Genomic DNA, 27,389 nt, shown 5'->3' on the forward strand with positions numbered 1-27,389 from the left:
TCAGAGTGGCTGTTGCTGGGTGACCTGGCCATCACCGTCTGAGACCATCGGAAGAGGCCAGAGCTACCATTCCCAAATGGAAAGGTTAAATACCCGTTGGGGACCTGTGACTCTGGTGGGACTGGCCATGCACGGAAGGGTTCCAATTCAAAGACCTGAGGTGGGACCGCATTGCAGGTGAGTTAACTATTCACCCTTGGAGGTACGGCTCAGACGCTGTCTTTACCAGCACATTAGTCCATCTGCCGAGTATCTGTTGAGCATGGACCAGCACCCTGAGAGACACAGTAAAAGAAGAGGAAGTGACACCCCTCCTGGGTACTATGTTAACTCAGACAAGAGGGAAGATGAACACAGGGAAATGTCCAATTATAATGCACTGTTAGTTGTAAGATAGGATTGCTAAGGCCCAAATGAGTGGAAATTCTAAATGCTGAGAGTTACAGACAGTCACTGTGTACAGGGCACTTGACCACAAGCTCTCCAAGCTCCAACCTCCTAAGGGTTTGCTTGCTAACATTATTACTCTTTGTTTACAGATAGAGAAACAGGCTCAGAAAGCTGAAATCACTCATCCAAGGTCCCCTCAGCCCCACTGGCTGCACGTGGTGGTGGTGGTGGTGTTAGCAGCCACCGAGACTGCCCTCGACTCATGACAAGTCCATACGCAACAGGATGAAACACTGCCCAGTCCTGCACCATCCCCATGATTGGTTGTGGATTGGACCATTCTGATTCACAGGGTTTTCACTGGCTGATTTTTTGAAATAGATCACCAGAGGCCTTTCTTCCTAGTCTGTCAAGGTCTGGAAGCTCAGCTGAAAGCTGTTCAGCATCATAGCAACATACAAGCCTCCACTAATAGATGTGTGGTGGCTACGCGTGAGGTGCATTAGCTAGGAATTGAACCCTGCTCTCCTGCATGGAAGGGGAGAATTCTACCACTGAAGCACCACTGCCACTGTGGCATGCACGACCATGGATAAGCCACAAAAAGCATTAAGAAAGCCAACCATTATGTTATGTAGCCTCAGCTCACCTAACTTTTGGAAGAGAAACTCTTAGAAATACAGTGAGCATTCTGGGAAGAAGAAAACCAGAGCCTGAGCTCTGGGCGTCACTGTGGTTGCAACCTCAAAATTTTTACAACTTAAAATTTCTGTGAACAAACATTAATTTCAAACAGAAATTCAGAAGTGAACACAGTACCTATGCTGGCAACATCTCAAAATCACATTTTAGCAAGAAATCTGTTTAAAGGGTGGCCAGCGCCCTCTGTTGCATAGACACCTACCTGAGTGGGTGTATAGATGGGCAACTCTTGCCAGGGTCCCCCTCCTCAGCCTGTGCTGGTATTCCTGGCTCCTAAGCAGCGGCAGATTATCCATTAGACAAGGTAAGCACGGTGCTTACCTTACTCACCAGATCATCTGTAGAGAAAAAATTTCACGTGGGTTTCACCACATCAAACAAATTGTTCACTACAGATTAGTAAGCTCAAGTAAGCCTGTGCTTACCTTGCTTACTGGGTCATCCATCCCATATCAGGGACTACAGATTTGAAAAGAGGCTCTGACTCTGTAGGAAAGTGCTGAGGGGGTTGGGTGAGAGACTGATGCCAGCCATACCTAGAAGTAGAATCTCTGATGTGGTGAAAAAAATGTGACATTGTTCACAACAAATGATCTGGTAATCACCGTGCTTACCTTGCCTATTGGATAATCCACCCCTGCTCCTAAGGTTTCCTCTGACCCCCACAGTGGCCATTTAACCCCCATTTTCCAGGCTCCAGGCCACAGGGAGGGAGAGTTTTCAGGTTACCAGCTACTTTGCTAGGGTATGCTCCCTAGAAGCAGGATCTTTTTCTGTTTTGTTCTCTTTAGCATCCTCAGTTAGCACAGTGGCTAGAAAATCATTAAAAAAAAAAAAAAACTGGAAAATCATAGCTGCTCAATATTTGTTGAATAAGTGGAGGATCCAGCTTTCAGGTACCTGGAAGCTACTTGGCTCCAAAGAATAATCCCATATAGTTGCAAAACCTGGGAGAAGCTGACCTTATGACACTCCCCTCCCTTTCCTTCTCCTCTCCCCGAGTGAACATTCAGCATGGGCCCAGCAAGAAGGGTCCAGGTAGAGCCTAGGACCCTTCATTCCAAACAGATGCCAACCCTTTATGCCATGCTGATTTCCGAGTTGGGGTTTGCTAGTTCACTGCCAAACAAAGCAGGAAGGCAGGCTCTTTACAGCACAGCATTAGACACCAACAAGAACTGGCCCCACAGGAGTAGTCGGTGGGGCACCTAGGGCACATAGGCCCTTTGCCCCGGAATCCTTTGAGGCACACAGTATAACATGGGAACCAGCGTTCTGCGGAGCAGGCCTGGCAAGTGGTATTTGCCAACTATCTGCCACCTTCTTACCACCTCCCTCCACCCTGCCCTCCTCAGGAATCTCAGGCCTGGCACAAGAAACAAACGAAGGGCTTTACTGTCCCTGTAATTGCTCCAAATCCCATTAATTAAATGGTAAGCCTCCAACAATAGGCCGATGCCTGCCTTAACACAAGCTTGACTTGGGGCACATTAGGGGCCTCCAGGGCCTCAGTTTCCACCATTATAAAAATGAGGGGTTGATGAATGCTACCCCCCTTCCAGGATCTGCCTGCTAGGACACTGACTCTGAGTGTGAAGAGCCAGTGGCCTCATATCCCCAAGGCACAAGTCAACTAATTATTTCTCACACTGTCACCATAAAATGTCAAAACAGAGTCTACAAAGGTGGCAGGTCGGAATCACAGGACTTTCCTGGCTGAAAAGAGACTTGCCCAGGCCCGGGGCTGGTGAGGGCAAGTGCCGAAACAGGCTGCCAAGTTTCAGACTTTCATGCCCTTACAACTGAGTGCTTATTACTGTGGCATTTACTGCCATTAGAACATTCTAGGAGCCCTAGTGGCTAAAAGCTAGGCTGCTAACCGAGAGGTCAGCAATTCGAACCCACCAGCCACTCCTCAGGAGAAAGATGTGGCAGTCTGCTGTCCTATAGAGTCACTAAAGGGTCTCTACGAGTTGGAATCCACTTGGTGGCAACGGGTTTAGGGCCTTCTAAGTGGGGCCCTGGCAGTAGAGTGGTTAGGTGCTCTGCTGCTAACCAAAAGATTGGCAGTTCAAACCCACCAGCCATTCCTCAGGAGAAAGATGTGGCAGTCTGGTTCCATAAAGATAACAGCCTTCAAAACCCTATGGGGCAGTTCTACTCTGTCTTGTAGGGCACAGCATTTAAGAGCTAGGGCTGCTAACCAAAAGGTTGGCAGTTCAAATCCACCAGCCATTCCTTGGAAACCCTATGGGGCAGTTCTACTCTGTCCTGTAGGGTCACTATGAGTCAGAATCGACTCCACGCCAATGGATTTGGTTTTTGGATTTAGAGCCTTCTAAAATCGCACCACCTTTCATTCTACCACCTTCCTTTATGAGAGCAGGTATCCCTCACGTTATACAAAATGGCTGTCCAGATCACATTTTTGGTACTTTTTTTATGTAGCAGGGGCTCCTATAATTAATCCTTTTTCAAAGGAACTAACTTCAACACTCCCCCCCAACCTACACTGGAGCTTTCGTATAACTGGTTCCGCATAAAGCAGGAAGACATTCATAAATGAAAAACAGCCACCAGCAATGTCCCAGCCACACAGGTACCCACGTCACCAATGCAAAGCCACACACACACACACACACACACACGAGGTTACTCTGAACACACAAAGGCGCGCCCATTGTCCACAGTCTGTGAGCCAGTCCTGACAAGCCTCCTCCATTTCTACCCTCTTCCTCTCCTCTCACCCCTCACTCTTGTGGGTGAGCAGGGGGTCTGGAGTTAGGCCAGCTTCTCAGTGCCTCCCTTCCCCAGCTATTGTTCCTCAATGAGGATGATTTAGGGCAGGGCAATTTTTTGTCATGCTACACCCAGCCCTCAGCCATTAAATGCCAGCCCCCCACCAAGTCATTGTGACAATAAAAAACACCACCCCCCCCACCCTACCTCTCCCACCCCTCCCCCCCACCACCACATGTTTCCAAACACCTTCTGGGGGCAGTGCTACTATATATCCAGCCTGACCAGAGTCCGGGTGGGTGTTCCAATTCTCCCTCTTGGCTGGGCCCCCTAGGCTGGAGTTCCCAAACCACTATCTGTGGTCAAACCGTCGTGGACCAATACTTTTCTAAAATACAATGAAAATGAACTAATAGAGAAAGACCACGTGCTTCGGCATCATGCCCTGTCAGGGCCTGGTAACCACACTAGGGGACCACAGTCTGAGTAGCCCTGTTTGCTCTAGGCCAGCGGCTCTCTAATTCGGTCGTGCTCAAGCAGCACTGGCATCACCTGGAACTCACTGAAATGGAAATCCTTGAGCCTCACCCCAGATCTACAGAATAGAGAACTCCAGGTAGGATTTGGCAATCTGTGTTTTAACGAGCCCTCCAATTGATTCTGATGCACCAAGTTTGAGAATCAATGCTCCAAGCAGTCCCTTCCCTTAGGGTGAGACTGGGCTGGGACCTCGGGAACCTTACAGAAGGTGAAGCCAACCTGAGGATTCCAGAGCCTTCCAGGCCAGGTCTCCAGCCATGGCCCTTACCCCACCCACCATGAGATTCTGGAGAGGGTATGTAAATAACAATCACTGGAACCCTACACTGCTGGGAAGATACTCTTTAATTAGGGTCAGAGAAGCATGGAAATCATGAAAGGCTTGATGGAGACCACTAGTCTCCATTAGCATTTTCCCAAGGGCTACATCCAGGTGATGAAATAGGAAGGCCTGCATGATTTGCATACAATTTGCATGTGCCTACTTGGACTGCACTCTCTTTTCCAGCAATTTTCCACAGAATTACCATCTTTTCTTAAAAAAACCACTGCTGCCCTAAGGGTTGTCACTTACCATTTTTCCTGTCCTCTCCTCCTTCTCACTCTCCCTTTCTGACAAATCCACAACCCTTAGCCAGAAGTTAATAAAGGCAGAGCTTCACAGAAGCAGGGACAGTGGCTGCTCTCCACAGACCATGGAAGCAGGGTTTGCTTCTGTCATCCAATTCACAAAGGAGTTAGCACACTTAGGCTATTCCACTGACCTGTAACATACATTTTATTTTTTTGAGGGGGCAGGGTTAACAAATTTTCATGTGGCCAACATCTATTTCCATAGTTATCATAAAAGATGCCATTGTTGTTGTGCTGTTGAGACCATTCCAACTCATAGTGACCCTATGTGACAGAGTAGAACCCTCCACGGGGTTTTCTTGGGGAAGCAGATCGCCAAGTCTTTCTCCCCTGGAGCCACTGGGCGGGTTCCAACTGCCAAGCTTTCATTTAGCAGCTGAGCACTTAACCACTGCGCCACCAGGGCTCCTTATCATAAAAGATAGTACATCTTATTACCAAAAATGTAGGAAGAACATAAGTTGCAGAATGAAGGACAACACTTTAAAAAGAATAAATGTAATTTTATGAAACATAAGCTCACGACATCCTGCTTATTTTTCTCATTTTTTGTCAGACCAAGATGTGACTCCTGGCTTTGCCCGTGCTGGTTGGGTAACTTCAGGATTTGGCTTCCCAACTATGAAATGGAGATAGTGAGACCTATCTTTCAAAGATCTGGTAAGAGTTGCAAACAAAGTGCCTAGCATGCAATTGTTGTTGTTGTTAGGTACCATCAAGTTGGTTCCAACTTACAGCAACCCCACAAGATAGAGTAGAACTGCCTCATAGGGTTTCCAAGAAGTGGCTAGTGGATCTGAACTGATGACCTTTTGGTTAGCAGTAGGCACCCAAACATTGGTTGAAACTTTTCATGATCATTGTCTTTTTTAATCACTGTTGATAATATTATCAGAGTTCTTGGGTGGTATAAATGGTTAAAGCACTCAGCTGCTAACCAAAAGGTTGGAGATTCGAGTCTATGAAGAGGTACCTTGGAAGAAAGGCCTGGCAAGCTACTTCTAAAAAATCAGCCATTGAAAACCCTCTGGAGCCCAGTTCTACTCTGACACACATAGGGACAGAATCAACAGCAATTGAACTGGACTACCTGTGTTAATAATAGTAACACGGTTTCTTTTGTTTGTTTTGTTTTGATTTTAGCAGCTTTCATTTCTTGCCACTCCTTCTGAGCAAGTGAAAACCATTCCTTACACTTTGTTTTCTGGACTGTTCTTATATGTCTGGATTTTAAAACCAGAAATGTAAGAAGTGGATTCAAGTTGAAAAAAGAGCCATGTCCAAGACTTCCAAAGAAAGGCTGCTGTGGGAACACACAGCCTTCTTTTCTTTCCAGCGCTTAGAAAAAAGAATGAGAGAAAGACTTTTCTCTATTTTTGTTTTTCTCCAAAGGACGGCAAGCAGCCTTATTTCAGCGGGCCCAGGAAAGGCACTGTCACCCAAGCCCACAGGCCTGGGCAGGCAAAGTGCTTTCCTCAGTTTTCTTTCATGACGCTTTCTCAGCAGTCAGCCTCAAAGCCCATGGGCTCCTTCTCTCCGGCTTCAGGGAGTTTGAGGTGGGAGCTCGTCCCACTAGCAACTCGGGCTGGGAGCAGCAGCCTTCTCTTTGTGGAGTGACCTAATAAAGTCACTTGTTTTCTACATTATTGGCCTTCTAACAGACACATCAGCAGGCCCCTGGCTGCCTGGCTCCAAGTGCCTACAAAAAGCAACTGCCCTCAGTGTGATAAATCAGGGCACATCCTTTCAGCCCATTTGGACAGTAAATTATGTCCTGTGCAGTCTTTGCCAACCATTCCCAGATATATTCAGTCAGCAACAGTAACTGGGGGGATTTCTGGCACCTGCAGGCCACTAGGGTAAATACTGTGGTATCTCTGACCACACTCCATGTCCCCCTGCCCCCAGTGATGAACCCAGGGTCAAGCACTGCTCCTTCATGTTCCCACAGCACCATGTGCTCCGCAAGGTGACATACACAGTGCTATGGATGCCTGCTCTCTAGTTTTTACCCCATGCTATCACCTTGGTGGGAGCCACTTGAGGGCACATGCTCTGTCTTACCACTGTATCACCTAGGACCTGGCACACAGCACCTGCTATGCTGATACGACTGGATAAGACAACAAGTATTTGTTGAATGAATAAGTGAAAATGAACGAATGAGTAAAATTCAGCTTTTTTGCCCAAAAGGCAGCCAGGGTCTACCACAGGCAGTGGTTCTCAATTGGAGGCACTTGGCAATGTCTGGAGACATTTTTACTTGTCACCAACTCGGGAAGGGGGCTGCTACCGGCATAGAGTGGATGCTGCTAAACACACTACAGTGCACACACAACACACAACAGCCTCCCACAACCAAGAATTATCCATCCCAAAATGGAAATATGTAGTGCCAAGGTTGAGAAATCCTGGTCTTTTCTAATAATAACAGCAGCAACAACAACCAACACCACCTTTAATGAGTGGTTACTACATGCCAAGCAACTTATATTATCTCATTTTCACAATTATATGAAGAAGGTACTAGTATTAGCCCCATTTTACAGATGAAAAAATTGAGGTTCAGAGAAGTAGACTAACTGGCCCAAGAACACAGAGCTATTCAGTGGCTGGGATGGGACTCAAACCAACATATGTCTGACACCAAATCTGTGGTCTTACCTTGTACAAGGAAACCCTAGGAGCAATGGGGATCCAAAAGCATGTATGGCTGATGGTAGAAACGTAAGTTAAATATTTCTCCCCAGGAAGCCTATTTTGATTCCTGAAATCCTACCATCAGCTACTCTTTCAGATGAAGGCAGGAACCTCTGTACTTTTGCTGATGTTCTTTGCCTGCTTAGGACGCCGTTTACCACCCATCTGCCAGTCCAGTTTCTATTCACGTCTCAAGGACAGCAAAATGGTTTCCTCCTATCTAAAGTCAGTTGTGACATCCTTATGAGGGCCCACACCCTGACCTTCATCAGCACATCCAGCCGACCCTTGCTCAGTGGTTACTGATGGAGCTGTGGGGCGTGCCTGGGTCACATGCCCAGGCCTGGGCTGCATCCCAGAGCCCCAGTCCTCTCCCTGTGCCTTGCAACCTACTGGCCAACTTCCCCGCCTGGCTCTCTTTCCCTGGTGGCACAATGGTTAAGAGCTATGGCTTTGGGGGCTTTTGGTCAGCAGTTCAAATCCACCAGCAACTCCTCCACTCCATGGCAAGTTTTTTGTTTTGTTTTAGGGGTCTCTTTAAGGTGTTCATCTACCATCGGCCCTGCCCTAGCAGGTCAGGTTCCCGTCCTGGTCACACCAAACAAACAAAAAAAAAATCCCAAACCCATTGCCGCTGGGTCAATTCTGACTCATAGTGACCCTATGGGACAGAGCAGAACTGGCCCACAGGGTTTCCAAGGAGCTCCTGGTGGATTCAAACTGCCAACCTTTCGGTTAACAGCCATAGCCCTTAACCACAATGCCACCAGAGCTTCCCTGGTCCTACCACACCACCACAACTTGTTATGGTTTAATACCCAGGCAGAGCTCTGGTGGCACAATGGTTAAGAGCTATGGCTGCTAATCAAAAGGTTGGGCGTTTGAATCCATCCCTTAGGAAACCCATGGGGCAGTCCTCGTGTCCTGTAGTGTCGCTGTGAGTCAGAATTGACTAGATGGCAAGGGGTTTTGGGTTTGCTTTTTTGTTTATTTAATAACCATGTAGCTCTTTATTAAGGAACCCTGGTGGTGCAGTGGTTAAGTGCTCAGCTGCTAACGAAAGGTCAGCAGTTCGAACCCACCAGCTGCTCTGGGGAGAAAGATGAGGCAGTCTGCTCTCATAAAGATTTACAACCTTGGAAACCCTTTGAGGCAGTTCTACTCTGTCCTATAGGGTCACTATGAGTCGGAATCCACTCGATGGCAATAGGTTTGGTTTTGGCTCTTTATTGATGAAAGGCAGTAAAGGGCTGTGCTTACAAACATAGTTTCTAGAGCCAGACTGCCTAGGTTAAAACCGCGGCTCTGCTGTTTTCTAGCTATGGCAACTGGCAAGCTACTTAAACTGTCTTGTGCCCTCAGTTTCCCCTTACGAAGAACAGATAATAATAGTACCTACCTCACAGCAATGTTATGAGGATTGAGTAAATAAAGCGCCTTGCAGGGAGCCTGACACACAGTAAGTGCTTAGTCGAGTCAGCCTTAGTCATCTCGCCTGCCCTGTCCCTAGGAGCTCATCCACCCCCAAGCTTCAGGGACAGTTGAAACCCCTGCTGAGAATTTGCATTTCTACCCCAGATATATTGACTCAAAATCTATAGTTTAACAAGATCCTCAGGTGATTCTTAAGTGTAATAAATTTTGAGAACCACTGCTCTACTAGTGGAAACCCTGGTGGTGTAGTAGTTAAGGGCTACGGCTGCTAACCCAAAGGTCGGCAGTTTGAATCCACCAGGCATTCCTTGGAAGCTCTACAGGGCAGTTCTACTCTGTCCTCTAGGGTCGCTATGAGTCGGAATCGACTCGACAGCAGTGGGTTTGGTTGGCTCTACTAGTGGTTCTCAGAACTGGTCCCTAACCTGCATCATTAGCATCACCTGAGAACTTGTTAGAAATGCAAACTCTCAGCAGGGGTTCGAACCTGGAATGTACTGGTTAGAAGCCCTAGTTCTGAGTGCCTACCTTGTGTCACACATAATGCTATAGTGTTGGGTTAGGTGCTGGGGCTGTGGTGAACAAGGCTCCAGGGTGCCACATGGTAGGGTTGCTCAGTAAGTGTTCACTGATTCCGTTTGACCTTTCCTGACCACAGAGGCTTGACGTAGCTTCTTCACTGGATTCCAACTGTCATCATCTCACTTGACATTTCTACAGCTCTTTATAGATCCTAGAAGCTCTTGCACACATGGTTCATGTGATCCTCCTTTTGTCATAGTTACCACTCCCTCATCCCTTTATAAATGCGGATCTGAAGCTCAGAGAGGTTAAGTGACTTTTCCAAGATCAAACAGTACTCAGTAAGTGAATTCAAAGCTAGGCTTTCTGTTTACCAGGCCAGCTGTGGCTGGGCTGCCCAGCCCCAGGGGGGCACCATTCACATGAACAGGATAGCCCCGGCATTGTGGAAAAGCTCCACCCTGTATCTAGCAAAACCCAACGCTTCAGGCCAGCACAAGCAGAGGGAAGTTGCTGAGGAAGAGCCTAGGACAGTGGTTCTTCTGCCTGCCTGCGAATTAGAATCATATAGAAAGCTTTTAAGGTCCTTCCAAAAACTCACTGCCATTGAATTGATGCCAACTCCTAATGCCTGTACAGGACACAGCAGAACTGCCCCATAGGGTTTCCAAGGCTGTAAATCTTGCCGGAGGCAGACTGCCCACATTCTTCTCCCACAGAGCGGCTGGTAGGTTCGAATTGATGACGTTGATGGTTAGCAGCTGAGCGCTTTAACCACCGTCTCAGTCATCTAGTGCTGCTGTAGGATAAATACCACAAGTGGATGGTTTTAACAAAGAGAAATTTATTTTCTCACTTTTTTTTAGTAGGCTAGAAGAAGTTCAAATTCAGGGCATCAGCTCTAGAGGAAGCCTTTCTCTCTCTGTTGGCTCCAGAGGAAGGTCCTTCTTGTCAATCTTCCCCTGGACTAGGAGCTTCTCTGTGCAGGAACCCCCTCGAGTCCAAAGGACCTGCTCTGCTCCCAGTGCTTCTTTCTTGGTGGTATGAGGTCCCCAACTCTCTGCTTGCTTCCCTTTCATCTCTCCTAAGATAAAAGGTGGTGCAGGCCACAACCCAGGCAAACTCCTTTTACATTGGATCAGGGATGTGACCTTAGTAAGGGTGTTAAAATCCCACTGTAATCCTCTTTAACATAAAATTACGATCACAAAATGGAGGACAATCACACAATACTGGGAATCATGGCCCAGCCAAATTGATACACACATTTTTGGGGGGACATGATTCAATCCATGATAACCACAGTGCCACCAAGGCTCCTTTAAGGTCCGTAAGTGGCTCAAATTGTTTGCACTCAACTACTAACCTAATGATTAGGGGTTTGAACCCACCCAGCAGTGCTGAGGAAGAGTGGCCTGGAGATTATAGCCAGGAAAGTCCTCCATGTAACACATGGGGTTGCCATGAGTTGGGACTGACTCAGTGGCAATGGGTTTGTGGATTTGGGTTTTTAGAAGGCTTTTAAAAGTATCAAGCTTGGGCCCTGCCCCAGACAAATCAAATCAGGATTTGTGGGGTGAGCCCGATATTGCAGTGTTTTCAAAAGCCTCGTCCTCCGTTTCTGGTAATTCTGATGTTCGGTCTGCTCTGTTTCCTTGCTAAACCAGGGAACTTGTTAGAAATGTAGACTCTCAGCCCTGCCCCAGACCTGCATTTTAGTGTTTTATTACGATCTCTGGGTGAATCATAGGCACATTAGCGTTTGAGAAGCACTGAGCTAGAGCCTCTGGTGGCCTTCAAGGGTTTGTGACATCAGTAAGTAGAGGTGATCCTGTAGAGGGCAGAAGCCACAGAACACAGATGTCACTCCTCTGGGGCCCAGCCCTGTTGTGGGGAGATTTCCCTGTGAATGGGGTTGCCACATTTAGCAAATAAAAATATACGATGCCCAGTTAAATTTGAATTTCAGATAAATGACATTTAACTTTTTAGTACAAGTATGACCCAAATACCGTATGGGGCATATTTATACTAAAAAAAAATTAATCATTGTTTATCTGAAATTCAATTTTAACTGGGTGTCTTATGTTTTATCTGGCAACCCTACCTATGGAAACCCAGTGAAGGGGGAGAAAGAGGGGCTCTGGAGAGCCCTGAAAGGGGACAAGTGAGTGTGATCATCGCCAATAACGGCCAAGTGTTCGAAGAGCTTCTGGAACTAGTGCAGGGGGCGCTGGGAAGTGGCAGGTATGAGCGGGACAGGGTCCCCACTAGGTCTGAGACCCAGCCCTTCCAGAAAGCCCATTCAGGAAGGTGTCTCCAGCTGAGCTTCCCTGGTGACAAGGAGAGGAAGACCTCATGGTTGCCCCCTCCCCTCCAGGCCAGCCCACTCCTGGGAGATGAGGGGACCACTGACAGCTGAGATAAGGTTGTAGGCTGCAGGCCGCCCAAGGTGCCTGCCCTGACTCGGGCTTTCATCTTTAATGAGCCATTCTCAGGGGACTTCACAAACCAGCAGGCAGGCATTGTGTGCAGCCAGCAGGGGAGTCCTGAGCTAGGCGGTTAACGGGCACAATTTCCCTCAGCTCCCCTCCGCGCCTAGGGTCTGCATAGCTCCTTGGGATGAAAGGAGCCCTCGCGTGGAGGGCATGGTGACCACGAACATGCAGGCCTCTCCGGCTCTCTTCTCAGGCTGCCCGGTGAATACCTACAAGAGCACCAATTAGAGTTGGGAGGTGATGTGTGGGATTTCAGAAGCCAGCTGAGTCAGAACACAGCGACTTCTGCATAAAAGCCAGTACCTGCGGAGCTGACTTTGAGAGAAGCACCAGCCACTTACCAACAGCTGGACGTTTGCTGGGGGTAAATTGCAAACCAGTAGTGAATTAGGCTCCCAGGACTGAGGGGTTTCTAAAAATTCAAAATCCCTACAGGGCACAGGGAAAATAACAGAAGGTTCTCTGTGATCTGGTGAGGAGAGCAAACTTGAGGTTTCACAGGCTTGGATTCACAATGGGGTGAAGCTCATCAGCACCGGGGCTCACTGACATCCAGGGTCATCACATTGACTTCTCTCCCTGCCCCTCGCCCCCCCTCCACCTGACCCTCATCCTGTGCCCCAGTTAAATGCAAAGAGCACTGTCCTAGACTCAGGGGTCCTAAGCTTTGCTACCTGGAACTCCCCCAGAAAATCAGTTCCTGCTTTGGGCCTCCGTTTCTTCATTTTAGACAATGTGGGAGGTAAGGATGGAGGCTGGGACCTGTGTTCAGCCCCAAGCCCCACACGCCCATCAGGAATGGCAGCTCCTAATGGACATGGATGGATGGATCCACCACTCCAAGAGCGCTGTGATGTCTGAACCCCACCCCTGCCCCACCCGACTCTCTGAAAACCTCCGGACTGGGTGAACTCAATGGCCTTGTCCAGTTCTGGCACTCAAGGGTCTCAATTAGCTTCATGTCCCCCTAAAGCAGGATACAAAATGGAATGTTTATAAACAAGGACTTGGGGACAGGCCTTACAGATGGAGGACAGGCTTTAATGTCAATTTACAAACCTAGGGGCTCAGCCCAGGCCCCAGGGAGACAGCAGTTTTCGCTGCTCCCCATCCTTGCCCCTGGTGACCTAGCATCTGACTGAATTTCCACAGAGCACTGCCTTACTCATTTTTTCCCTGCCTTACACACGGTGTAGAATTGGAATTTTCAAAAGAACGTTACTAAAAATCTTCACAGAAGATAAACAGAGGAAATTTTAAAAAAACAAAGAACTTTGTAAAGAATGACCGTTCCATGTATAGGTTTAGGAACCGGAGTTGACTAAGTCAGAGCATGGGGCTTTGAGGAGCCCAGACCTCATCTACCCCCTGCCCTACCCCCCAGCCTGAGAAGGAGAACATGGGCTATGATAGCAGGAAGGCCCCTGTGGTATGCTAAAAAGTCAAAGGACCTGGTTCTCCTACGTGATCTTGAGCAAGCTACCAGATACCTCTGGGTCTCAGTTTCTCCTCCTGTAAAATGGGGACATACTTGTCCATCAGACATGGTTGCCATGAGGATTGTGTGAAATAATAAATGTGAACACATCTGGCACTTGCGAGACATTCAACAAATGTCGGCTGTCCTTCAGCTGGTTTAGTCAAGACACTGACCCACTGGACATCACAACCAAGGCTAAGGCCTTTGGTGAAGCAGCTAGTCCCTGACTTGAGTCTCTGGTACAAGGCAGTGCTTTCCATTTTGACCTGGTCGTCTAGGCAGCTTCATCCAGTCCTCAGTTTCCAGAAACAAAACGTCTCCCCAAAAGTTCTACGTCCTCTAAGGACCCATCAGTACTTACTCTGAGGATGCCAGGTCCAGAGCTCATTTGCAAAGCACAGAGTGTGTCCAGGTGTTATCAGCTGATTGTACAGGTTCCTTCTGGAAGTCAGGCACCTGCCAAGCTTTGGACACAGTATCTCCCAGCCACCCTCCAATGCATATACTATTATCATCTCATTTTACAGGAAGTGTAAGTCAGATATCCCCACATCCTACAGCCCCTAAGGGGAAAAGACAGTACTCAAACAGAGGAGTGTCTGACCTGGTGGTTCTCAATCCCAGCTGAACAGAAGAATCCCCCTGGGGGGCTTTAAAACATACAGACCCCCGGGGTCCTTGGCCAGAGATGCTCAGTTGGTCTAGGATAGACAAGGGCTGTGAATCGGAATCGACTCGACGGCAACGGGTTTGGTTTATCAGAATTTTGTAAGTTCCCAGGGACAATTCTAATGTGTAACCAGGCTGAGAGAGCTCACACCGAGCTCAATCAGTCCTTCCCCTCTTCTGGAGAAGTCCCTACCTCCCATCCTCAGGTGGTCCTACTTACGTGCATGTTGTTGTTAGTTGCGATCAAGTAGATTCTGACCCATGGTGACACCGTACACACAGCAATAACCACCTCCCCCCTCACCAGTGCCACAACACGTGCTTAGGGGAAACTGAGGGCTGGGAGGCCCAGCCATTAGAATTCTGCTCTCTGCCGCCCCCTATTGATATCAGCAAGCACAGCATGTCTCTTGCTGAAAAAGCATCACACTTTCTTCCTTTCCTCCTCCTCCTCCCACCGGCTGGTCTGGAACCACCTGCTTCACGTGTCCAACTCCCCTTCAGCTCTCCCACCCTCGGTGCAGCACTTCTGGCCCCAGCCCACAAGGCCTCATGCTCCAGGCCCACCCTGTTGATTCTCAAGCATCTGGCTTCCTAGGGAGGCCCCTTTGGACTTCCCCAGGCTGGTGGATGAGACAAGTCCCAGGCAGCCCCTTCTGGATGAGTTCTGCAGCAGACCAGGCAAGTGCTGGCATGGTGGGTGGTCATTTCACACACGGGAAGGATAAAATCTGAGGCCGAGTCCTCCCTGTGCCCACCTGGCTCACTCGAGCCAACACTGGGCTTGGGACCAAACCCACCACACTGTTCATTTACTTGCCTGGCCTCTGCCCTGCTGCATGTCCCCCGGGGTAGGGCCAGTTATTCTAATGTCTGTTGTTGGCTCCATTCTGTGCCCAGCTGTCCAGTGCCCATCATGTCCATTTGTCCCAATGTAAAGAAAGAGTCTCATCTTTGACGGGGTGCTCCCAGTGCCAACAGGGAGCGGTTGATGGCTAAAGGCCCTGGCAGGGTCAGCCCTTGCCCATGCTGGTCACCACATGCCCAGCTTTGCTGAGTGAAGTTCCCTACAGTGCCCTGGGCTCTAGGTGGAGGGACAGAAACCCATCCTTCATGAGCAGACCTCATCTTCCCAAGGATCAAGGATGTGGCCCCAGCTTGCTCCCCTCCCCTCATCCCCTGGGAGCCAAGCCAAAGGGCTCAGTCTATTGAGGTGATTTCTGAGCCCCCGTGCCCTTTAAGCACCAGGCCCAGCTGGCATTTTATCTTAATAAAGAGGAGACAGGCAGAGAGAGACAGACAGATCCTGGCAAGCATCAGAAGGCAAGGTCTATTTCTCCTACTATAAATTTTCTGTCAATTAACAAGCATTTGTGAGCAATTCCAGAATGCCCAAATGAGTGTGTGTGTGTGTGTGTGTGTGTATTGTGAACCTCGATTTCCATCAGAGAGCCATTCAGTGGGGTTCCATAGGGCTGGCAGTCATTGTAAGCATGCGCGTTAGCGCACTCATTTGTTCACTCAGAGACAGTGTGGTACAGTGCTAGGAGCAAGGCCTCTGGACCACACTCTTGGCAACCCCATACACAATGGAAAGAATCACTGCCCAGTCCTGCACCTTCCTCATTATTAGTTTCGGATCAAACCATTGTGATCCACAGAGTTTTCACTGGCTGGTTTTTGGCAGTAGATTGCCAGGCCTTTATTCCTGGTCTTAGTCTGGCAGCTCTGCTGAAACCTGTTCAACATCATATCAACACACAAGCCTCCACTGACAGATGAGTGACTGCACACGAAGTTCATTGGCCAGGAACGGAACCCAGGTCTCCCACATGGAGAGTAAGGCAGTACACAGGTTCAAATCCTGGATTTTCCCTTCTAGCCGTTTGGGTGTGGCCTTGAGCCAGGTGCTTACCTCCTGTGCCTAAGTTTCCTCATCTATTAAATGGGGTCGATAATCCAGCTAAGCAGTGCCTTGCAGAAAGGAAATACTTGATAGGTGTTAGCTGTTATCATTATGAACTTGGCAGTGGGGGGCATAAAGTTGAACATTCGTTCCACAAATATTTTCTGCAGTTGAAAAGAATGAACCACAGCACATAAAACAATGTAGAAGGGTCTTAGCAATATAATATGAAGTGAAAGGATTCTGAAAGCTTATATGTAACATTTTATGCTTTGAAGAAGATGAAAAGTAACTATAATAAAAATGCGTATTTTAGGAATACATATAAATGCAATAAAACTAGATAAAAAGAAAAGCAGAGGGATGATAAACATAGGATTAAGGAAGATGGTTGTCTCCAGTGGGAGGGGAGACAGGGGGAGGCACAGGCAGGATCCTCTGTGCGGATGTAGGTTTTTGTCAAGATTCTAGCTTTGTTTTGCGTGATGTGCCCTTTGGATGAGTACTACGTTATTGAAACTAACTAAAAACAAGCACATAATTAAATTAAAAGCAGATCATACATAGACACCATTTTTAAGCTCTGGGTTTACATCAGCAAATACAATAGATTGGGGGGAAAAAAAACACCCTCTGGGAGTGCCCATTCTAGTATAAAAAACCAAACCTGTTGCCACTGAGTCCACCCAGACTCATAGCAACCCTAAAGGACAGAGGAGAACTGCCCCATAGAGTTTCCAAGGAGCACCTGGTGGATTCAAACTGCAGACCTTTTTGTTAGCAGCCAAGCTCTTAATCACTGTGCCACGAGGGCTTGGCATTCTAGTATTCTTGTTAGGTGCTGTCAAGTCGGTTTTGACTCATAGTGATCCTATGAACAACAGGATGAAACACGGCCCAGTCCTGCACCATCCTCACTATTGTTACCATGCTTCAGCCCATTGTTGCAGCCACTGTGCCAATCCATCTTGTCGAGGGTCTTCCTTTTTTTGGCTGACCCTCCAATTTACCAAGCATGTTGTCCTTCTCCAGGAACTGATCCCTCCTTGACAACATGTCCAAAGTATGTGAGACGTAGTCTTGCCATTCTTGCTTCTAAGTAGCATTCTGCTTGTACTTCTTTCAAGACAGATTTGTTTGTTCTTTTGGCTGTCCACGGTATATTCAATATTCTTCTCCAGAACCACAACTCAAAGGCCTCAGTTCCCTTCAGTCTTCTTTATTCATTGTCCAGCTTTCCCATGCATATGAGGCGACTGAGAACACCACGGCTTGGGTTAGGCGCACCTTAGTCTTCAAGGTGGCATTTTTGCTTTTTAACACTTTAAAGAGAACTCTTGCAGCCGATTTGCTCAATGCAATGCATCTTTTGATTTCTTGACTGCTGCTTCCATGGGTGTTTGTGGATCCAAGTAAAATGAAATCCTTGACCAACCTCAATCTTTTCTCTGTTTATCATGATGTTGCTTGTTAGTCCAGTTGTGAGGATTTTTCTTTTCTTTATGTTGAGGTGTAATCCATACTGAAGGCTGTGGTCTTTGATCTTCATCGGTAAGTGTTTCAAGTCCTCTTCACTTTCAGCAAACAAGGTTGTGTTATCTGCATAATGCAGGTTGTTAATGAGTTTTCCTCTAATCCTGATGCCCCTGTTCTTCTTCATATGGTCCAGCTTCTTGGATTACTTGCTCAGCATACAGATTGAATAAGTATAGCAAAAGGATACAACCCTGATGTACACCTTTCCTGACTTTAAACCATGCAGTATCCCCTTGTTCTGTTCAAACTACTGCCTCTTGATCCATGTACAGATTCCCCATGAGCACAATTAAGTGTTGTGGAATTCTCATTCTCCACAATGTTACCCATAATTTGTTATGATTCACATAGTTGACTGCCTTAGCATTGTCAATAAAACACAGGTAAATATTTTTCTGGTATTCTCTGCTTTCAGCCAGGATCTGACATCAGCAATGATATCCCTGGTTCCACATCCTCTTCTGAATCTGACCTGAATTTCTGGCAGTTCCCTGTTGATATACTGCTGCAGTCAGTCACTTTTGAATGATCTTCAGCAAAATTTTGCTTGCATGTGATATTAATGATAAAATATACTGTTCAATAATTTCTTCATTCGGTTGGATCACCTTTCTTGGGAATAGGCATAAATATGGATCTCTTCCAGTCAGTTGGCCAGGAAGCTGGCTTCCAAATTTCTTGGCACAGACGAGTGAGCATTCTAGTATAGGAAGATAGTAATCAAAATACATAGCGTGCCAGTATATAAGAGCTACAGAGTGAAATAAACCAGTCATGGGAGACAGAAAGTGGGGTGGTCAGGTCACCGAGAGAAAGTGGCATTCAAGCAAAGACCTAAAGAAAGGGAGGGGGTGGGCCATGCAGATTTTTGAGGGTCCAAGGAGCTTCTAGGTGGAGGGAATAGCCAACGCAAAGGCCCGGAGCATGCCTGGAGGTATGAGAATAGAGGCAAGGCCAATGCATTCAAGCCAGGAGAAAAGTGGTATGAGGTCTGGAGGGGAAAGTTGGACTTGCAGGCCACTGTGAAGACTTGTCTTTCCCTCTGAGTGAGGTGGGAAACACTGGAAGGTTCTGAGAAGAGGAGGAAATGGACCTGACTCACAATTTAAAGCATCCTCTGGCTGCCACACTAAGACTGTTGGGGAAAGAGGCTGGATGGCTAATCCAGAGGCCACACAATATAGGTGAGCCGTGACAGTGGCTAGCACCTGAGATAAGAAGTGGTCCAGTTCTGGATGACTGCTGCTCTTGGGGGCTCCCAGTCTGGCAGCAAAGACCAGACCCATGTCTGAACAACCTTGGAACAAAATCTACCATCAACTGAACATCAGAGGTATAATCCCAATGTATACTTCCTGCTCCCTCCCCTCACCTGGGGGGTGTGGGGACAGGTGTCCCTGCCAGGGATGTGGTGGTAGTCTCAGGCCCTGGTTCCAGGCAGCCAGTATCCTTGGTCCCCAGCTCTTTTCCAAATCCTCTTACAGCCAAACTGACCCGAAACCCAGAGCCCCAGAGGAACCTTGGACACCTGTGCAGTCGGAGGGGTGACATTCCCTCCCCATCCAGGGTCTGCTAGCCCCCTCTTATCCTCTCCATGACTGGGCCCTCCCCTGCACACCACCTAGAGTTCCCCTGGTACCTTCATTATAGGGCTCAGGGTGGCCAGATTGTCCGAGTCCAAGTAGGTTTTAAGTCAGTAGTTTTCCACCTTGGCTGCCCATGGAAATCACCTGGGAAATGGAAAATTACTGGTGCCTGAGTCCCACCCCAGAGACTACCATGGAATAGGTCTGGGTGCAGCCTGGGTGTAGAAATTTTCTCAAAGCATCCCAAGTGATGCCCAGTGCAGCCAGGACAGAGGACCCCACTCTGTGGCCAGGTCTAGCTCCCAGTCCCCTCCGCTTACAGGTGTTCGATGCCCACTGGCCTCTCCACTGCACACTTGCCACACAGCCTATTTCTGCCAAGAAGCCCTGCTGGTGCATCCTGCATGCAGCTGAGGGTCATCTCCCTGGAGGTGAGGTGCCTTGGCTGGGCCAGGTCAGTCGCCAGCTGGAGCACCCAGGCAGGCAGGGGCTGTGCAGGGCAGGGCGAACCCCCATCTAACTTACAGAGTGGGCTGGGGCCTAGGGCTTTCTGCAAGGTTGTCCCCCAGGCCTGGAGCAGTGGAGCAGATACCCCGGACCATCAGCTTCCAGGGCCCAGGGCTGCTTCTAAGGCCAGGAAAGCCTTGCGGCTCAGATACGCTTCATCCAGGCTACACGGGGCCGGCCCCCCCGCCCAGCTCCCCACCCTTCCTCCTTTAGGATGAGGACCTGGAATGCATTTTTATTACTTTCCCAAGGTGAAAATGGTGCCAGGCTGGGGGTGGGGGAACTGAATGGAGTGTGATTTACACTTACCCTGAGTCCTCACACCTCCCAAGAGCAGCCGGAACCGGCAGCCTGCTCACAGAGCCAGATGGGATCTATTGCGCAGACTGCATTCGACCTGTCCCAGCCAGGGGCAACTCGCCCTGTCAATGCCCCCAAATCTCCAATGAGCTGGAGCCTCTTTGGGAAATGAGTAGGTGGGTGCTGATGCCCGTAAGGTTCTGGCAAAGACACCACCCACTCCGAGAAATCAGCCTCATTCCCCAAGGCCCATCCACAGCTGAGCTGGTTGCCCCATTCTATTTTCCCTTTGCTCCAAGCAGCTACTTTGACTCCCAGCTGCCTGTAAACTCCATCTCCAGGCCTCCATCCTTCCACTGCCCCAAACAAGAGAGGTCATTTCCCCTAGATGTGAGCTCGCTAGACACCTCCTGCCCTTCTTCCATTCTGCTCCCTTCATCAACCAGTTTCTAGTGGACTCAATCTGCCCAGGGCCCTCTATAAACTCTATAGCCGGGTTTCTCAACCACTGACATTTTGGGGCCCATTAAGAACTGAATTGTGTCCCCCACTTTCAAAGTATGTGTTGTAAATCCTAACCCCTAAACCTGTGGTCGGAGCCCTGGTGGTGTAGTGGTTAAGAGCTCAGGCTCTAACCAAAAGGTCGGCAGTTCAAATCTATCAGCTGCTTCTAGAAAACCCTTTGGGGCAGTACTACTCTGGCTATGGGCCAGAATTGACTCCACGGCAACGGGTCTGGTTTGGTTTTGGTATACCTGTGATTATAATCCCATTTGCGAATGGGTTTTATTTGTTACGTTAATGAGACAGTATTAGTGTAGGGTATGTCTTAAGTCAATCTTTTTTTTTTTTGGCTTTAACAAAGAGAAATTTATTTTCTCACAGTCTAGTAGGCTAGAAGTCCAAATTTAGGGTGTCAGCTCCATTGGAAGGCTTTCTCTATGCTGGCTCTGGAGGAAAGTCTTTCTGGACAATTTTCCCCTGCACTAGGAGTTTCTCCACACAGAAACCCAGGTCTAAAGGATGCGTTCTGCTCCCAGTGCTTCTTTTTTGGTGGTATGAGGTCCCCAACTCTGCTTGCTTCCCTTTCCTTTTTTTTTTTAATAATTTTTATTGTGCTTTAAGTGAAAGTTTACAAATCAAGTCAGTCTCTCACACAAAACCGATATATACCTTGCTACACACTCCCAATTACTCTCCCCCTAATGAGACAGACTGCTCTCTCCCTCCACTCTCTCTTTTCGTATCCTTTTCGCCAGCTTCTAATCCCCTCCGCCCTCTCATCTCCCCTCCAGGCAGAAGATGCCAACCTAGTCTCAAGCGTCCACCTGATCCAAGAAGCTCACTCCTCACCAGCATCCCTCTCCAACCCATTGTCCAGTCCAATCCATGTCTGAAGAGTTGGCTTTGGGAATAGTTCCTGTCCTGGGGCAACAGAAGGTCTGAGGGCCATGACCACCGGGGTCCTTCCAGTCTCAATCAGACCATTAAGTCTGGTCTTATGAGAATTTGGGGTCTGCATCCCACTGATCTCCTGCTCCCTCAGGGGTTCTCTGTTGTGTTCCCTGTCAGGGCAGTCATCGGTTGTAGCCGGGCACCATCTAGTCCTTCTGGTCTCAGGATGATGTAGTCGCTGGTTCATGTGGCCCTTTCTGTCTCTTGGGCTCGTAATCACCTTGTGTCCTTGGTGTTCTTCATTCTCCTTTGATCCAGGTGGGTTGAGACCAATTGATGCATCTTAGATGGCTGCTTGCTAGCGTTTAAGACGCCAGATGCCACTCTTCAAAGTGGGATGCAGAATGTTTTGTTAATAGATTTTATTATGCCAATTGTTAAGTCAATCTCTTTTGAGATAGAAGAGATTAACCAACGAACCAAGCAAGCAGAGATGAGTGGAGAGAATGAAGATCGCCCAGGAGGAAGCTCAAAAACACAAGGACCTTCCCCCAGAGCTGACAGAGAGAGAAAGCCTTGCCCTAGAGCCTGCACCCTGAATTTGGACTTCTAGCCTCTCAATAAACTGTGAGAAAATAAATCTCTGTTCTTCACAGCCACCCACTTGTGGTATTTCTGTTGTAGCAGCACTAGATGACTAAGACAGGGCTGGATAATTCTTTGTTGTGGGGGCTGTCCCGTGCATTGCAGGATGTTAAGCAGCATCGCAAGTCTCTATCAACTATATGCTAGTAGCACCCACCATCCTAGTCTATAACAATTAAAATGTCTTCAGACATCACCAAATGTCCCCCTAGGGGGAGGGGGGCGGTGGACACAAAACCTCCCCCAGTTGAGAACTGCTGTGCTACAGCACCATGACTGGAAACCTCTGGAGGCAAGGACTCTATCCACACTTCCTTCTGAGGCTGCACAGTCCCATGGCCAAGAGGGAAAGGGGGCTCTGCACTAAGTGACTGCCATCCTGGTTGGTGGACTTAACCTCCCTGGGCTTCAGTGCCACTTCTGTAATTATAACAATGGCCAATATCCAGGGCCGGCACTGTGCTAACGTCTGGCATAGACCTTCTAATTTAATCCTCATAACGTTCCTCTGGGGAAGGTAGTGTGTTTATTTTACTAAATGTGTAAAATGGAGACTTAGTGTGGTTAAGCAACCTGCTTAAGAGCACAGGGTGAGAAGGCACGCAGTCTGACTCCAGTGCCCACAATCTTACCCACAATACTCTCTCCCTAAATAGGCGGCTTGGGTCTAAGGTAACCTCCAAAGTCCTTCCCAGTTCTTTGACTTTGTCATCCTTTTGGTTCTTTGTGTCCCCTGCCTCCCTGGACACAGCTTGTTCACAGATTCCCTCATTAAAAAATGACTTAATAAGCACCTACTGTGTCACAGTTGGAGCCCTGGTAGAGCCCTGGTGGCACAGTGAGTAAAAGCTCAGCTACGAACAAAAATGTTGGCAGTTCCTTGGAAACCCTATTGGGTAGTTCTACTCTCTCCTATAGGGTCACTATGAGTTGGAATTGGCTTAAAGGCAATGGTTTTTTTTTTTTTTTTTTTATGTCATGTTCAGCTGCTAACCAAAGGGTTGGAGGTTCAAGTCCACCCAGAGGGGCCTCCAAAGCCTACTGATCTAATCCTGAAACATTAGCCACTGAAAACCCTATGGAGTACAGTTCTACTGTGACACATGTGAGGGGGCCATGAGTTGGAATCAACTCGATGGCAACTGGAACTGGGTGTGTCCTATGTACTGTGCCAGCATTCATGGGTACAGCTGCAATGAGACAGTGAGGAGTTATGACATCTGTACTTACCACCATGATCAGGGCTAAGAGATGTGTAACAGGACCCTAACCCAGCCCAGAGAGTCAAGAGAGGCACAGCCCAGCTGGTATCCAATGGGTTCAAGAAACCAAAATGGAAGAGGGTGCAAGAGGAGGCTGATGGGATGGCAGAACCTTGTGGGCCCTGGTAAGAATTTCTATCTTTTTTCCCAAAAGCAACAGGAGGCTATTAAAGGATTTAAGTAAGGGAGAGATGTAATCAGATTAGCATTTTCACTAGAGCACTTACTGTGTGCTGTGTGACGACTGGGTTTAGGATATGGCAAGAAAAAAATGCAGAGATCTGTGGGGGCTACTAGGTTGGTGCAGGGGAGAGGAGAGGGTGGTCTGGGCTGCATGGTAGCAGGGTAATGCAGAGAAGTGGCGGAGTCCAGAGACATTTAACATGTGATGTGAAAAGGACCAGCTGATGGATTTGAAGGGGGGGGGCAGATGCAGGAAGCAGAGTGGACCGAGTGGACAATGGTGCTATTAAGGGAGGTGGTGTGGTTCCCGGGGATCTGGGGACTAGGTCAGGGGTTCAGTTTGGGCACACTGAGTTTGAAAGACGCTGGGCACTACAACACCGGATTGAATGGCTGATTGATCTACATATTGATTCATTGATAAATGATGGTGAGACCCCCTTTCTAGGGTGAGGCTCACTGTGAGGGCCCAGCTGGCTCAGGACACACCCTGGACAGGAGCAGACAGACAACAAAGAGGGCCCACGTGCAGGCAGCAAAGCCGTGGGGGAAGAGCACGCAGAATGAAAATGTAAGTGATTATTACTGCTACCTTATGAGATCTGACAAGATCACAGTCAAAGGTGGGGCCTCAGCAGCCTGTAATACAATATAAATGGGCTCTCGCATGGCAGTTGGCTGTTACATTGATTCTTATTCACTCAGAAGTTAAATCACGGTGCTAATGGGAAACGTGTGAAATATCCCTTTTTCATGCACTAGCAGTGAAAGGGCTTCAGGAAGCTGTAGCCAAATGGATATACTTATGAGTACTGGGAATCTGCACGTGGGCATCACTTTATTACCACAACAAGTGAGCTTAATCAAAGCTTTGAGTCCATGTTGAAGAAAGCATTCCAGCCACCTAAAGAGGTGGGAAACACCAGCTCTAGTTGAGAAAGTGGCATTTGGTGTGCTATCCAGGGCCTGAGGATTTTTAAATTTTAACAGCATCCGTTTGCTCCTAGAACATGGGCTGTCAGGATGGAAAAGGACCTCATTTAACCAAGCTCCAAGTCCCTGGGTAGCACAAACAATCAGGCACCCTACTATTAACAGAAAGCCTGTTAAACCCACCCAGAAGCACTTCGGAAGAAAGGCTTGATGGTCTGTTTCCAAAAGGCAACAGCCTTGAAAACCCTGTGAGGTACAGTTCTCCTCTGCAACACATGGGGTCGCCATGAGTCAGAATCAATTTGATGGCAACTGGTTTGTTTTTAATCCAGCTCACCTGTGTAACAGATGGAGCGTGTGAGGTGGGAAACAGAAGGAACTTATGCAGGGTCACCTGTTCATCAGCAGCAGATGTAGGCCTGGAAACTATGCCCTGACTAGTCCAGACCACGGCTGCTTCTGCCCCTGGATCCAAGACCTAGGAAAATCTTCCTAGAGGTTGCAAAACTCTAGGTTCCAGGACCCTTAAGTCTTCACTGAAGCCACAGGAGGAAATGACAGTGAAGACAATTTCTTATAGCCCAAAGAGGCAGGCAAAGGACATTACATCTTGGCAGGCATTCTGGTGACTGTGAAAAGCTAGGAGGCTGGGTGATGGGACAGAGGAATTGGGAATAAAGTCTTGTTCAGTTACCTGTTTATATATAAAATGTATACGCTGACTACTTCTAGCAACGATTTGGGGCAGTCTGTAATTAAAAAAAAAAACCCATACACAGGCAACAAAATATTTCAGACTGACATCAGATCTTAACACTGTTTTTAATAGCAAAAAGCTAGAAATGACCCAAGTGTCCCTCAGTAGGAGACTGGCTGAATAAGCTGTCCATGAATACTGTGGAATACTACACAGCTATAAAAAAAAATGGAAGAAGTGTTCTATGTACTAATACCAGGATATATGCTTAAGGAGAAGAAAGCAAGGTGTAGAACAGAGTATACAATAGACTATCTTTTGTATGGTAAAGTGGAAATTAAGAATATATATTGGCATTTCTGTGTTTTAGCATAAAGAAACACTGGCAGAATAAATAAGAAGGTGATATAAATGGTAACCCATAGCGGGTAAAAGAAGGTAGGCAGCCCCAAACCCCTTCACTTCTGTTTAAGCAACCGCCAGCCCTCCTTTTTCAATATTATCACCCAGGCTGTCTTCTCTCCCTGCCCTAAGGAGTGATGTGAAGATGACAGACATTTCCACATGAAGTCATAATTTGTTGGTTTTGCTCTGGTTGATTTTTTTTTTTTTTTAACTTAGAAGAGAGCAGGAGTGAGTGTGGACAGGGTGAGCAATTCCAGTCCTCTGGGCTCTGGTGGGAAGAAGGAAGCATGGGGTGGAGAAGGAGTGAGGAGGGGATGGGAGTGGCTGGGAGGGCCAGGCAGGGGGGGCAGGGGAGGAATGAACCCCAGCTCCAGATAGGGGGGACTGAGGCTCCCAGGGAACAGAAGCAAGAGTACACCTCAGTGTACACTTTGGTAGGTCATTTTGATTTTCAATCTTTATAAATGTTTTACCTATTCAAAAAATTTAATTCAATTAAACACAAGAGTTAATGAGAAACAACTCCAGGTGCAAGAGCAAAATATGTGTCCTTTGTCCTTGAGCAAATGATGAGTGCTGAGCCTGGAATCTCATGTTCACACCAGCCCAGGCACTGGAGGGTGGGTCACCTGCCTCCGGCCACTAAGGGGGCTGGGACAGAGGCAGCTGATCTGGAGCCAGGTCCCCAGTGGCCTGGCCTCCCTGCCTCTTCACTGGAGACAGCAGGAAAGACCCAGGGCCTGGGATCTGGGATCTGGGCCAGGCCAGCTCTGCCCATCTCTGGAGGGCTGTTCCCGGCTCACCCCCCACTCATGCTGGTCCCAGCTCCTGACATTCTGTGGTTCTAACAGCAGTCAAATGGTATCAAGGACAATTTTTAAATCCTCAGGTTCCTGAAGCCCAGCAGCTCCAGCCTCCCCAGGATTTCCTCATTGTGTTCCCATCTCCACCCCAGCTTTGGTCTTGGTCTTCTACTTCTAGGGGGCAGCACCCTGTGCTGTGGCATTGCTGAGGGTGGCAGCCATGGCACAGTACTTGTGGGAGAAGAATCATTCCCCGAGGGGTGAGAGGGCAGCCCCCTCAGCTAAGGATGGAGGCCTCAGCGGTGCAAGCGTGCTCTTCCCCTCCCCCAACCTCTTCCTTGACCCACTCCAGGAGCACGAGACAGCCAAACATCAAATCAATTAAAATTTACCGGCACCACCCAGATGTCCATCAATGAGGTTAAACTAATTATACTCTATTAAATAATTATATTATAGAAAATGATACAGTCATTATAAAGAATAAGGGCCATATATATGAACAGGTTTTTTTTTTTTCCTTTTTTAATGATACAGTAAGTGAAAACACAAGCTGCCGAACATAATATACAGTTTAACTCCACTTTTGTTTAATACGGACATACCAGATATGTGGTAACATACAGACAGTGATACGCATATGGGTATTGCTATAGATCTAACATTTCTGGACGAATGTTCCCTAAATGGTTGATAGTGATGATCTCAGGGAGGCTGTCACAAGTTCCTTCACTTTCTCAGTTAAACACTTGTATATGGTTTAAATTTTTTTCCTTATAAGAAGCATTTATTATTTTTGTAATTTGAACAACAAAGATCTTTCCAGTTTATTGCATACCTACCATACACTGTTGGGCTGGGATTTGTTTATGTGGATTTTTTTTTTTTTTTACACTCAGGCAGTTGGGCAGATCCTATATTGTG

The 27,389-nt window shown here is 47.8% G+C and overlaps 1 protein-coding gene across 8 annotated transcripts in view; it reads right to left on the reverse strand.

The window, feature by feature from the left end:
• ZBTB7C (zinc finger and BTB domain containing 7C) overlaps nucleotides 1-27,389 on the reverse strand; it is a 401,190-nt gene that overhangs the window by 281,881 nt on the left and 91,920 nt on the right. Inside the window, exon 1 of one of the 8 annotated variants that reach the window (XM_049902324.1) lies at nucleotides 19,389-20,007. The exons of the other annotated variants lie outside the window; for them this stretch is intronic. The gene's annotated coding sequence lies outside the window, so the exon portion shown is untranslated. Of the gene's footprint in view, nucleotides 1-19,388; nucleotides 20,008-27,389 lie in introns of those variants that run through there. 8 annotated transcript variants of the gene reach the window in all.

Source organism: Elephas maximus, chromosome 11 (assembly GCF_024166365.1).
Source record: "Elephas maximus indicus isolate mEleMax1 chromosome 11, mEleMax1 primary haplotype, whole genome shotgun sequence".
Classification (NCBI taxonomy): domain Eukaryota; kingdom Metazoa; phylum Chordata; class Mammalia; order Proboscidea; family Elephantidae; genus Elephas; species Elephas maximus.